Source organism: Podarcis liolepis, assembly GCF_965112155.1.
Source record: "Podarcis liolepis genome assembly, chromosome: 12".
Lineage (NCBI taxonomy): Eukaryota > Metazoa > Chordata > Lepidosauria > Squamata > Lacertidae > Podarcis > Podarcis liolepis.
In genome coordinates, this window is record NC_139563.1 from 40,537,677 (window position 1) to 40,552,335 (window position 14,659).

Genomic DNA, 14,659 nt, shown 5'->3' on the forward strand with positions numbered 1-14,659 from the left:
AGCGTGGGGGGTTCAGGGGGGGCCGGCCGCACCGGGCGCAACATCTGGGGGGGCGCTCGCACTCGAGTGCTAAAATCCACGGGTTAGGGGGCGCAAATTACTTGCCTTGCCCCGGGTGCTGACAACCCACGCTACACCACTGCCCCCGGCCACAGAGAAATTGGTATATATGAAGGGTCCTGAATGACTTGCCACCAACCCCTGTTCAAGCTGGAACTGTGGCCACCTAAGCTATTTCTGTGCAGTCTCTGGACGCTTATTGTCCACAAACAATTATATTTATACAAATTAAACTGTAAAGCATAAAGAACATCCGCTTTTTTGCTTTGTTTTTTTTTTTTTACAAAAATAAAAAATAGACTGTGCATATGCTTGTCTCAGCAACAACTACATTGTGGTTTCCCACTCACCCCCACCCCAGTTTTTACTCTTTTAACCTTTCTGCTTGGAGTAATTAAGTCATTTCTTTAAGCGGTTGCTTTTGACTAATTGCAGCTTTTAAAGAACAGGTTAATAACCACCATCCATATTTAAACTGCAGATTTTAAGACTGATGCTTATTATGCCATCCAGTAAAGATTTTACAGAATAAAATAACCATTGATCTTTTCCAGCCAGGCACTATTAAAATAAAAGCTGTAAACTCCAGCTGATTAAAACATTACTTAAATGCTTTATTAAAAAATTTTTAAGCATTTTCACTCATCAAGATTTGACAAATCTGAAGAGCACTTCATTTAATTAACTTGGTGAAAACGTTTTGCATGCAAAGCGAGCACCCAAGGGACATCCAGTGCACAGAAAGTGATTGTGCTATTATTGTGCAGGATGCTACAACTTACAGAGAGCTAGTTAATCTCACTTCCCATTGTGCCATGCCTCCTAGCACATGTAGAAGGCAGGAAGAGATAACTGGAAGAGTCTTATGCATAAATTCTAAGAATTTTTTTATTAAAAAAACACATAAAAATATGACTATGATTCTTTCTCATGCCCAAGTCTAAATCCACAGTCCTTCAATTCATTTCACCCCTACTCAAGTTACCGAAGGCCTTTACAGTAAGACTAAATGGAAAGAAACACACGCACCACCCTCAGTCACTTTGAATTGAGGAGGTAAGCTCCACGCACATAGCCAAATTATGAAGATGTAAAAAAATAATAATAATGAAAAATGAAAAGTGTCCTGAGAATGAGAGAGGAAAAAGGCCTTTTGTCAGAGAAATAAAACTATCAAGAAACTGAAAGACAGTTCATCCAATGAGCTAAGTAGTGATTTGAACCCTGTCTCCCGGGTTTTAGTCCAATACACTACCCAACTATGCCACACCGACTGTAAAGTGCATGGTTTTAGAGGTCAAGATCAGCATCTGAAATTGGGGTAGAAATACCTAGGCAGTTAATATAAGCAGTACAGTGGTACCTCGGGTTACATACGCTTCAGGTTACAAACTCCGCTAACCCAGAAATAGTACCTTGGGTTAAGAACTTTGCTTCAGGATAAGAACAGAAATCATGCTCCAGCGGTGCGGTGGCAGCAGGAGGCCCCATTAGCTAAAGTAGTGCTTCAGGTTAAGAACAGTTTCAGGTTAAGAACGGACCTCCGGAACGAATTAAATACTTAACCCGAGGTACCACTGTACATGAGTATTCCCCCAAGTTTTCTAGTTGCTGCATTCTGTACCAACTCAACTTTACAAACCGCCTTCAAAGGCAGCCTCATGTTCAGCAATTCAAAGCATATAACTCTGAGGCTAAGCCCACCTGCTCTACGTAGGTCCACAGGTAGTCAGTTATCAGAAACTGAGGCAAGAGGTACTGACTTGGTGGTCCAGTGTATATTGGACAGGGATTTAGTCCCGTTTGTCCCCAACCAATTCCAGGAAGAGTAAGAAAATGAGAAACAAACACACCAACCAACAACAACAACCACATAGGCCTTTTTACAGTGGTAGACCAGAGTAGGTCAGATTAACAAGGCCATTTTTGCCTCATTTCCCCAGCGTCTATGCCTCAGCCCACCCACAATCTTCCAGGAACCACATTAACCAGATACTATCCCCTGTGTAGGCATGCATACGTAAAGATGAGGTAGTCTAGCAGAGGTTGTGGTGAGGCCAGGAAATTTAAGTCTTCATTTTGTTTATTTTTTAACCCATTTGCTTTTTTGAAAAGATTTAGTGTCTTGACTGATTCTCCCTCTCCCGAGCCCCCTCACACGTAGACTGAGATACAGAAGGAAGGAGCTGGAGAGGAGTCATAAACTAATCTGTCATTTACCTTCCCCAATATCCCCCTACAACTTTGCAAATAATAGGGTAAGCGGATTTATTTCCATCTAGTCCCAATAAGCAGAACTATTTGAACTAGCACTAGAAACCTAAGGGCTATCTTCTATTAAATTTTAATCTTACTTTCCAAACTTTTTGTTGTTGTTGTCGTTCAGAAACTGTAACAAAGTACTGAGTTCAAAACCTGCTGTGAAAGTTATTTTGAAAATAAAATAAACATGCTTGAAAGTTTTAATCTTGATTGATTCACATTGAGTAAATTGCTAAATAAAATGTTTTAAATGACAGCATTTTGTTTTGCTAACCTTTTCTTAACTTCCTGTTAAAATAATCCTGTAAGCTTTTATTAAATTGCCTGGGTAATTGTGGAGAACCACAAGTAATAAGAGACAGCAAGCATAAGTAAAGCAAGATGCTTTTTTCTTAAAATACGGCCAGCTCTGAGTACATGATCCAATAGCAAAAAATTCCCCAACTTTTTGGAATATAATCTGACGTTATAGAGATGCACCTGCCTAGGAATGCAGCAAAATAAGATTTGATTTGACTGTCTTTGCTAATCAAAAAGACAAAAAGTCTCCAGCCAACTCACTGGGACCTCTAAACCTTTCCTTTCCCCTTAAAAGGAACATTCAGAGGTAAAAATATATCTATTCTCTGTAACAGCTCTATAAAAATTATAGCCTTGGTCCAATGATCCTTAGCTCACAGAGGTTGGGGCTTTTTGCTTCCAAGTTAAAAAAATTATTGGCAATGATTTTCTATTACCACATACACCTATAAAAAAGAAATGCTGATTTAGAGTAAATTGAAGTCACCACGCTGCATTTTGTCACAGCCATTCCTTCCTGGAACCAGAAAATATTGGCAGAATCTCATCTACTTTGAAGGACACTACACCTACTTGAGGGGAAGTGTCATATTATTCCCTCCTTTCAGTTAACTCAGAAATCATATAAACGTGTGTCTAAGCCAGAATCTGATAGTTGCTTGTTTTATTGCTTGCTGCAACCATGGTTGAACGTACCGGGTAAATATTTTCTGTTTTTCTACTGCCCTCCCACCACATAGTATCCATCTGCAAGAGTAATGGGGAACATGTGGCCCTTGAGATGTTGCTTGACTCCCAACAGCCCCAGACAACATAGTCAGGAATGGTGAAAGGTGCACTCCAACAGCTTGTGGAAGACTGCAGGTTTCTGATTCCCAATCCACAGCTGAGTAAACACTACAGCAGAAAGCCATTGTTGCAATGTCACTCTGGCATTCTCTGCTGCTATAAAAAAATATTTTAAAGCCGATTTTATGCTGTGAACCGCCCTGAGACCTGCGGGTATAGGATGGTAAACAAATTTAATAAATAAAATAAAATAAAAATAGGTAAACACCCTAAGCCCCACAACGTCTTTTGACAAAGAAAATCAGGTGTAGCCTTCAAATTTTACTTCAATTTATTTTACTACAACTTGTCAGCCATAAAGTTTCTGGTCCAGTCTGATTCCAGAAAACACTGGGGGAACACATTTGGATACCATCTTCTAGGAGTGGTTGGTGCTTTCGGCTGGTGCTCTTGCACAGCGCTGGCCTCACTGCCACCCTGCCCTGCCCCATACCATCCCAGTAAGCAGTCATCCAGCTTCTTCTGCCATCTTCCTTTGAAGTATACTACGTGCAGCTGAAAATCCACTTAGCAACACCACTAGCAACCAAACCTGGTCTATTGAAATATATCACTTGTATCAGTTGGGCTCTCGTGTTGTCTGCTGCTAACAAAGCAATAAGCATACAATGATAAAGTATCTAGCCAGTAAGGACTCCAGTATGAGAGAGACTAAATGAGCCGTTACTCAGCAATTTATCAGTTTCTCTCTTTTTTTTTTATTAAAGGACCAGGCATTGCCTCATTCCTATGCAAGTCTGTTAGGCTCTTTCTATAAATAGTCCCCTTTAACTCTTCCCTTCTACAGCACCCCATAGCTGAGAATTTACCAATGTATTTCCTCTTCCCAGCCTGAGGTCACCAACTTTTTAGTATTTCATCAAATATACTAAGCCCCTTCTAATGTAAAGGAGTCTCTTGAACCTTCCCTTAAGCAACCTGTTCTATCTTCTCCATTTTCTACTACAGTGGTATCTCGGGTTAAGAACTTAATTCGTTCTGGAGGTCTGTTCTTAACCTGAAACTGTTCTTAACCTGAAGCACCACTTTAGCTAATGGGGCCTCCTGCTGCCACCGTGCCCCCAAAGCACGATTTCTGTTCTCATCCTGAAGCAAAGTTCTTAACCTGAAGCACTATTTCTGGGTTAGCGGAGTGTGTAACCTGAAGCGTATGTAACCTGAAGCGTATGTAACCCAAGGTACCGCTGTATTAAATGCACAGAAGGGACAAACTTCTTTGGCCTCAGCTACGATTCCATATTTGAGAAGATTGTGTGACATCACTTCAGTAAGACTAATCCTGTGATATATATTGGAACCACTGTATCTTGCGGATGTGAATTGTTTTAACTGGTTTAAATAGTGTATTATGGGAAACAAGTAGTAGACTTGGAATAGTAGTCATGGAAGGGATGGGGGAATTTCTATTGGCAAGATAACCACAGAATGGTTAAACATGCTTCCTCAAACCTTGCATGAAATTCCTGCGCATCATATGGAATTTGGTTCTAAGGCAGGGATGGGGTAGGTAACAACCCAGACAGTGTAAGGTTACCAGATTTTTTTCAATGAATCCAGGGACACTTTCCAACTTCAATGGATTTTGTATGGGGACTGATGTGTAAGTCCGGGGACTGTCCCTGGGAAATGGGGATGTCTGGTAACCTTAAGATACTGGCTAATTTCATCTGGCTCTTTGGGATCTCTCTCACTCACCAGTTGCCCAGCAGGGAGAGGCTGAGACAGAGCAGGGCTTTGATGCTGCACGAAGTGTGCACATGTAGCTCTGCCCTCTCCGCGAATATTTACTATAAAGATAAAGGTAAAGGACCCCTGGATGGTTAAGTCCAGTCAAAGGAGACTATGGGGTTGCGGCACTCATCTCACTTTCAGGCCGAGAGAGCTGGTGTTTGCCAACAAACAGCTTTCTGGGTCATGTGGCCAGCATGACTAAACCGCTTCTGGTGCAACAGAACACGTGATGGAAACCAGAGCGCATGGAAACACCATTTACCTTCCCACCACAGCAGTACCTATTTATCTACTTGCGCTGGCATGCTTTCGAACTGCTAGATTGGCAGGAGCTGGGACAGAGCAAAGGAAGCTCACTCCGTCACGGGGATTCAAACTGCCAACCTTCCATCAGAAGAGGCTCAGTGGTTTAGACCACAGTGCCACGCGCGTCCCAATATTTACTGTAGGAAAATCTAATTGGTGGTAGAAATGCCTAAGCAAAGAGGCAAATGTCTGTTCATTGAAAACAGGCAAAAAAGTGTCCATCCTGACTACCTGGGAAGTACCAACTCAAAGGATTTGTCATGTTGGGATGCAGCTTCACATTATTGGCCATTATTGAGCCCATCACTGTATCCATGTTCTGGTCTGCAGACTGTTCAGCCCCGTAATTCAGAGAAGTAGAGCTGGGTGTCATTCTGCATATTGATGACATCCATCTCATTCCAAATTACCTACCCCAGCAGCTTCATACAGACATTAAACGGCACTGGGAACAAGATGGAATCCTGTGGGACTCCACTGCCTTGCCACTGAACAGCAACCTCACAATGCCAGTCTCTCAAACCTGCCCCAGAGATAGGATCAAAACCACTGCAACATGGTGCCTCCAGTTTGAGGTCTACAGAGATGGCCCAATAAGATATCATGGCCAATTGTGTCAAAAGCCACTGCGAAATTAAGGAGTAGAAACAAGGGCATGTTCTCTCTAGTGAAAATATTTATATCGGGAAGCAACAACTGAAAATACATTTAAATGGGTTTCTTTGATACTTTAACTCTAACTGTTATAATTAGGAAAATATTTGCATTTTATGCACTGATTTTGCAGCTATAATGTAATGTAGGCGTAAGCTATTAAATTAGCATCCGCCTGTCTCGGGAGACAATTGAAAAGTGCGCTGTCAAGGGCAAAGTCAAACCATTGGAGAGTTAAAACATCTTGAAAATGTACTTGGCAAATGAATCCACCTCCTCCATTCTCTCTCTCTAATATATAGATAGATAGATAAATAGATAGATAGACAGATATAGATATAGATAGAGAGATATACACACACACACACACACATACATACAGGTTATGATGAAAGTTAGGAAACAAAATTGTGTGGGGTACATATAAACGCATTCAGAAGTAGAATCAGTAAAATGTTTGTTCTTTTCCACTAGATAAACTCTTACTGAACCCGTGAACCTGAAACTTCTCTGGGGCTTTCACAGCAGTCTACAGTTTTCAGCTTAAATGGCTAAGTTGTTAACATTTCTTTCTAAATATGACTTGGGGGTACGCATACACTACACAATTAAGCGCATAGCACCTACAAATGTTCCGCTAACCAGATTGCTAATTAGCATGCTGTTTTTATATAATGCTTCATAAAGCTCTACTTAATGCAATCGGATGGCAAGATCATTGAAAGTTACCTCAGTTGCTGCTGCGCAGAAAATCTCCTGGCTTGCACTATCCCCAGAGAAACATTTTGCTAGCCCGTTGTTTCCCCCCACATAACATTGATTATTTTCAGAATCAAGGGTGAAAACAGTGGTCACCACCTCCTCTGTAGGTCTGATCCTCTAGCCCAAATGCCTGTCCCCTCTATTATCACATTCACCAAAACAATAACAGTGTCTCTGCATAGTTGTCACAGCACAGAGTACTTTGTGTAAAACAAAAACTCCTCTTTCTACTACCGGTAATTATTTGCAGTGCTGTGATATCTATAATACTCTCTATGCTCCAACCCTGCTTGATGCCATACATGGAAAACGGAGGGAAGTTATTCCCCTCTCTAGACAGTTTATTTTTATTTAACAAACTTTATAGACCACTTACTGTGCAGAAAACCAGTTTATGAAGAACAATCTAAAATATTCATTTTTAAGTAGCGATAAAACCAAGCATTAACAACAAGTTGATGTGACATTGGGTCCCCCCCCCCTCAAAATATACACAAAACCAGAAATTTAAAAACAATTGCATGTAATAAAATTACATGCCTGAATAGGCTTGACAAAGCAGAAACATTTTTTTAAAAGAAGGCCTTCATTTATTTTATTTAGTTTGTCCCCAAAATCATCACACAGTTGTACCTAGAAACTTTGTCAGAAAGTCTACCAATCACATTGTGGTGGTATTGTGGTAGAGTGAAAAGCACTATAGTTGCAAGTCAAAGCTGAATAAATAAAGTTTGATAAATAAAAAGTTGACCCTAGGGATTACCCTGCTAAATAAGCAGGCCTGGTAATAGGATCTATCCAGCAACTTACTTGGGTCAAGCTTTAGCTACTGGTAGTTCTAGCAAAAGGGATGAGAAATCTTATGAGGGACAAATCACATGTGGAAAGGATTTCTTTCTTCCTTTAAGATATTTCAAGGTCTTTATTGAAGACATTTAAGGTCACGCTTCAGGGTATTTAATTTAAAATAAAGTAGTAGCAGAACCCTGAAGAGCAAACAACATCCCAACATAAGTAGGAAGTTGGGGGAAAAAACCTTTTAGAGGTGGACTTTGGTCTTTTGAATTTCAGTAGCACCCTGTGCAAGTCCAAAATTTGGCACACACCCCCCCTCACCTCCCATTGTGCTCAATTCACTACATCACAGCTGCAATGCCCTCATGGGCTCAGCACCTAGTGTGGCAGAACTGGTCACACTACCGTAAATCAATCTCCGCTTTTGGTACAATACCTGACAGTTGCACCCAACCACAGTCACCCCTATTATGGCAGGTCACCAACAACCAAATTAAACGTGATGGTTACTTGTTGCATCATAAACCTGCCACACCCAAGTTGCAGGCATGGTGGGTTTTCACCAGGGTTGTAAAAGTGGGAAAGGTTTTTTAATCCTTTCTGCCTCTGCAGAGGTCCAAATGAAACACCCTCCTGCAGCTGCAATCGGCCCTTGGAGCAGAGGAAGCTTCCATTGGTGACAATGAGAGCTTGTCTCCCAGAGCTACCAGCAACTATCACAAGGCAGTTCTAACTGGGATTGCAGGAGAGCAGGTTAAATCTTCCCTTTGCGTGTGTTACCAGCCCTGGAATAAATCAGCTCCATGACTACTACTTATTAAATGTTTGTTTTTTAAAAAAATAAAATGCAGCAGCAGGGATGTGTTTCATACCATGCCAAGTTTGGCTCTAAGGTTTTCACTTCCACCTTCCATCTCTTATATGAGACTAGCAAGGAAGCACAATGACATGCAGTCTAAATGGAATATCTGCATCTGGGAGACTTCCGGGGTGGCGCCATCGGCAATGGCGGACTCCCTCTGATCTGGAGGGACTAGCTCCATGCGAAACGGGTCTTTTCCGCTACGGCGAAGCAGGGACCCTTTCAAAAATCACAGGCGGATGAAGCCTGTGACCATGGGACTCGGCGGGCACCTTTAGCGCCCCCCCAACCCGCAAAGGAACCCACTAACGGGCTCCGGAGCGAAGAGGGGGAAGTGGCGCGGTGCTGAGAGTCAACTGCATCTTCCGTGGAGTGAAGCTGCACAGCCGTTGCCGGAGAGCACTGCCTTTTTCCTGGGACAATTTGGCTTCTAAAATAATCACCCGTGAGTACTTAAATCTCGGACAATTGGACTTTAAATAAGGACTTGCGAGCAGAAAGGAAAATTGGACTTAAAAGTTTATTTCAATTTGGCACTGAAACGGGAAGGTCTAAACAGGAAGTCAGCCTTCCGTTTCTTTGTAGATAGATTAAAGCAAAGACATGGCAAACTAGAGCTCAGAAAATCGCTTGTAAAAGGTTAACTTTCATCATTTAAAATTGTTGAACCCCCTTCGGAAGCAGGAGAAGAGGGGTTTTTTTTCCCGGACTGTTTAAACCTGCAGAAGTGAGTGCAAAATAAAGTAACTTTCCACCGTCTTGATCCTGGAGCGGGGTGTCAGGACTGACGTTTTTTGAAGCTCATTGACCAGAGACAAACGTCTTTGACAGATAGCTAAAAGAAGAGAAACATAGTGATTCCATTGTTCCCCTTCGCATTTTAAAGGAGCAAATATTGACAAAATATCTGAAAAAGGAAACTTTGTTGTCAGACTTGTCTTTAAAAGAAAGAACAAATAGAAGTTTTCCCCCTAGAGGGAGACTGTGAAACTGTAACCAGCTTGCAGCTGTTACTGATTACAATCGTGGGAATAGACTCTGACCTTGCAGGACAATGTATTCAGAAGCTCTGTTGTGTGCTCTCTGTAAAACAAATGCCCTACTGGAACAGCTACATGAGAAGACGGACTTGATGACTGATGCGATCAGAAATTTTGAACAGGCAGTGGGAAATTATATGGAGCCCACCCAGGAATTAAATCAGGAGTATGCCCTGACAGAACAGATGAGGGAAGAGGATGTTGCTGAATCTGGGGCGCCAGAGATGGAGGGAGCTGTGGCCCAGCAGGATCATGAGCTTTTGGATTTGACAAATGAACTTGGAAAAAGCCAGATTTGGAAAGATAAAGTTTGGTCTGGTTTGGAAATGGGGGGTTGGATAGACCCCCCTATGCAGGGATGTTTGGACTTTTCAAATCTGGCAATGGGCCGTGAGATGTTTGGGGTTTTGGGGGCTCTTAATTTTGGAGAGACTTTGAAACATGTTCTTAAATACCATATGGAGTTTAGTGTGGACTATGGAAAAGGGGCTGATTTGTCAAGAAGGGTCAAAAACATAGTTAAGCTGGAGTTCCCACGAGTGAAAGGAGCAGGAGACAAAGGAAAATACAGCTATAAATATGAAGAAGAGCCGCGGAAGGGACATGGAAGAGACTTAAGGGCCTCGAATACAAGATTGCCAGGTTAATGCGCTAGATTGATGGGATAAAAAGGACTGACAAAACCCGGGACCAGGAGGAAGGGACGTTGGATGAAGATTGGATTGTTTTTATTTTCTTTTTATTACTAGGATTGTCTTATAAAATTGATGAATGTTAGAAAAATGTTGGAACGAAATTACTTGGCTTTAGCAAAAATGTTTAAAGAATTATGTAAGAATATTATGGTTATGAGAAGTTGGTAAAAATAAGACTTAAGTTTTAAGCTTTAAGGTTTTTTATAGTAAGATAAGATTAAAATAGATGAAGGTAATGTAATGACAGAATATTATGAAAAATGGAAAGGATTTGCTGTGACAATTAACAACCAGGATACAAAAAAGGGAGGAGGAGGAGGTCAAAGAAAGAAGGTAATGACAGTTGAGGATTTGAGAATGATGGATTTGTTTTTGAGTGTTTGTGGTGTATTTTTGTTTTTTGAACTTGTATTGTTTGATGTGGTTTGTTTTTTCTTGTTTTTTCTTTTTCTGCTTTGTTCTCTTTTGCAATTCTAAAAAAATTTCAATAAATATCATAGTAAAAAAAAAAAGGAATATCTGCATCTGCCAGGAAGTGGCATTTCATGCTTTGTGGTGGGCTGATGACCATATGCCGTTATTTCTATGTACTGAATTCACAAGCTCTGAGTGCCTTCTGGCGGCTCCCTCACTGCGAGAAGCGAAGTTACAGGGAACCAGGGCCTTCTCGGTAGTGGCGCCCACCCTGTGGAACGGCCTCCCATCAGATGTCAAGGAAATAAACACCTGACTTTTAGAAGACATCTGAAGGCAGCCCTGTTTAGGGAAGTTTTTAATGTTTGATGTTTCATGGTAATTTAAATATTTTGTTGGAAGCCATGCAGAGTGGCTGGGGAAACCCAGTCAGATGGGCAGGGTATAAATAATAAATTATATTTATTTATTTATTTATTTATTATTATTATTATTATTATTAACAGTTTTACCACACAAACAGGCAGTTCAGACATCAAAGGACACAGATTGCATTGGATCACATTTACTTCATTTTAGAAAATGAAGAAACTTTGCTAAGTGTAAACTGCAGCATTTTTCTTTATCATTGGAACGTGCAGAATATCAGAGTGGAACAGTCCTATATATTACAGTATATTTTGGATTTATCACTGGAAATTAAAATGGATGGTTACATTTACTCAGATCAATCTGGCAAGAAACACACATACACACAGAGGAAAATTCTCAGAAGCTATGTAATAAATGTAAAATCACTGTTTGAGGAGTATAAACTCTCTTCAGAGACATTAAAAGGTATGTCCTTGTCAAACTGTCTTGTTAAGTCAAATCTAATTTGTAGCCTATCTTTCCTTAGGCTGATAATGTTCTAGTGAATTTGACATGTCTCCGTAGATTTCTCAGGCTGGGATGAACTTACAGAAGCTTCCAGAAATACACTAGACTTTCTTAGCCAATGTATGTGTTTACAAAATGTCATTAACAGGCTTGGGCATCGAAACACAGTGTGGCCTATGTTTCAGTACTATATAGGTCAAAGAGGCAAATGGAGCTCAAAGTGTGATACGGCATGTCAGAAAACTGAAGCAGAATGCAAAGGTCACATTGCTAAGCATATACACACACACACTATGGCATGTGTGATGAAGCCCAGAAGCTCCATCCCCAAAGTGATTGAATTTCACACAAGAGTATTTGGCTAAATAACAAAGCAGCAAACTTAGGTAGCTTGTCATCCACAGCACAATCTCTGTTTCTAGATACAATAGAACTTCTACTTTCAACAGCCTCCATTCGCGGACGTTCCAAGTTGCGACCACAGCAGACCTGAAAGTAACTGGCAGGTTTGCCACCATTCATGCATGTGCAGGAGCTGCGATCACAGTTTGCGCCTGGGCAGAAGCAGTGATTGCCGTTTGCGCATGTGCAGAAGCGGGCAATCACTGCCCGTGCCTACGCACAACGGCGCCTCTCCCAGCAACCCGTTTCGTAAGCACGGGCCTCCAGAATGGATTGTGGTCATGAGTAGATGTTCCACTGTATTAGATATGATAATGGGTTGGGAGCAGAGAAGGCAGGCCAGCTTCAGTCACATCGTCCAGTGGCTCCCCTTCCTCTTTAGCTTAAGGTAGTATGCATGTAACATCACTATACATCACTGGAGACATGGAGCAACCAATGAAAAGAAAAATTTCATGATGTGTTGTGCTCTCCACCTCCTTGTAACTTGTAGTGACATTTACATTGTTCCGTGGCATCAAGGTGATGTGACTTTCTTACCTGTGCCAACACCATCCTCTGAAGCAGAGTGGGGGTGGACAATCACCATATGTTGATGTCATGATACAAGAGAAATGATTCTACAGGTTATGAGAAAGAAGGATAGAATCTGACACAGAGAAGCCGATTTGGGCTGATGCTCCCAGTCTCTCTATTCTTAACTCTCCAGTTTTCTAAATTATTGCAAAACATATCTTCCTGTTAAATTATTGTTATACTTCATTATAATGGCACAGAAACTTTGGCATTTAACATTGATTTGGACAACTATGAATTAGTTGCAAGCAATGCCACCCACAATGCACCTCTAGCCTTTGTGAAATTGCTGATTCACAGGATATCACATTGCCTACATACACCTTTATAACGCCAGTTCTCCTGCTAATGTCAGTACTTGTATCTCATTTTGCCTTGCTTTGCTCACGACTGCTTTGGTAATAAAAACAGAATAAGAAAAAGAGAGAAATAGAAGTTTTTGGTGTGTTTTTTTAAGCCATGTAAAATATGTAGTTAGAGCTTAAACCTTGCCTCGAAAAATCAAACCTCAGCAAATTAAAGCCAATGTGGAATGGTGTCTAAAAGATGAAAGAAAGAAAAAGTCCAGCCTGGGTGTTATGCAAAACTATTTTTTTAAAAAACAGCAAGGATGAAAATACCTAAAAGCTTATATAATGTCAAAAGATAAAGCGAATATTGCATTATTATATATTAGCTAACTGAGCTATTTAATTAAACCCAACCAAAAGGCTGACAAAAATATTTACATCAGTTCATGTACTCATTTCACAAAAGCATTTATAAGGCAAATACAAATATATAAGCTTTTGCATCATACACACTCCTTTTTTCTCTATCTGTGCAATCCTACTACTAATAGGGGAGAAGGATATCAACCACCACTTGGTGCAGTATGGGATACCATCTATTTCTTCAAGCCTAACCATGTCTGCTGAGAAGTTTTATTGAAAATGGGGCTTACCTCAAGGTAGGTGGGGTTAGAGATTGAAATCTCCTTGCATTGCTGGAACCCAACAGAATCCTGGTGCCAGGGATCTATTGCTAGCCTAAGACCATTGTTATGCCGAAGAATGGGGCGTGTGCAAACTGTAGTACTTTATTTGTACAATTAATGGATATGGTTTTTTAAAAAAAAAACTTTGGGTTGTATCCAGACAATCATTTGCATAAAGACCTCCCCAAGGCGACTCCCTGAATACTGTCCCCAATCTGCTCATGGGGGTCAAGGAGTCATCCACAATTGCACCAAGGGAGATACGGGGAATGGCAGCAGGAGTAGGGTTACCATATTTCAAACACGGAACATTTTACCAATTTCTGCTGCTAGAGACAGCAATATTCCAGATATGTCCGGGAAATTCTGGACATATGGCAACCCTAGGCAGGAGGGAGTAACTGGCTGAAATCAGACAGAGCTACCTTGCCCAGGCAGGTTTTCAGAATAAACTCATACTACTCTGGTTACAACCCCCCTTTGTTAATAAGAGCTGAGAAGCTGTTTCCATTTTATTCATTTTTCAGATTTATCAACTACTCCACAAAAAGAAGCTACCACGGAAGTGCACAACTAGGTAAAATACAAAGATACAGACTCAATAATCTAAAAAAAAAAAAAAGCACTCTAAAAAAAACTATTTCTACAATTGTACAGGTAATTTTCCATAAAAAGACTGGGACAGCATTTCAGGGAAAGTCATCTTAAAGAAAAATGACTTCAGTGGCCACCTAAACATCAGAACCTAGGGACTTGTCTAACATCAGCTGGCAACAGATCCCAAGGGGCTGGAACACTCGTTTGAATTTCAGGAATACGAAGGCACTTCCTGCAACCTTGATTTACATTCTTGTCTTCAATTTCTAGCAAGCTGGAAACAGCTCTATTAGAAAAGAGCTTAAATCCTTTGTTTTTCACGTGCGCGCGCGCACACACACACACGCACACACACACACACACACACACACAATGACCCTTGGCATTCTCAGTCAGAGGTGCTTTGTTTTTGTATTTTTAGAAATAATAAACTTGCATGCTATCACTCAGGGATTAATCAGCCTGTGTTAATTATTTGTCAGCAAAAATAATTTAAATA

General features: G+C 40.9%; 1 protein-coding gene and 1 long non-coding RNA gene across 19 annotated transcripts in view; one reads left to right on the plus strand and one right to left on the minus strand.

Annotated features, from left to right (window-relative positions):
- ZNF385D (zinc finger protein 385D) overlaps positions 1-14,659 on the minus strand; it is a 554,298-nt gene that overhangs the window by 122,763 nt on the left and 416,876 nt on the right. The window lies entirely within an intron of this gene.
- On the plus strand, positions 11,490-14,607 carry LOC310690077. The gene is made up of 3 exons (XR_014517872.1): positions 11,490-11,567; positions 13,429-13,536; positions 14,091-14,607. It is a non-coding gene; the product is annotated as an uncharacterized lncRNA (long non-coding RNA).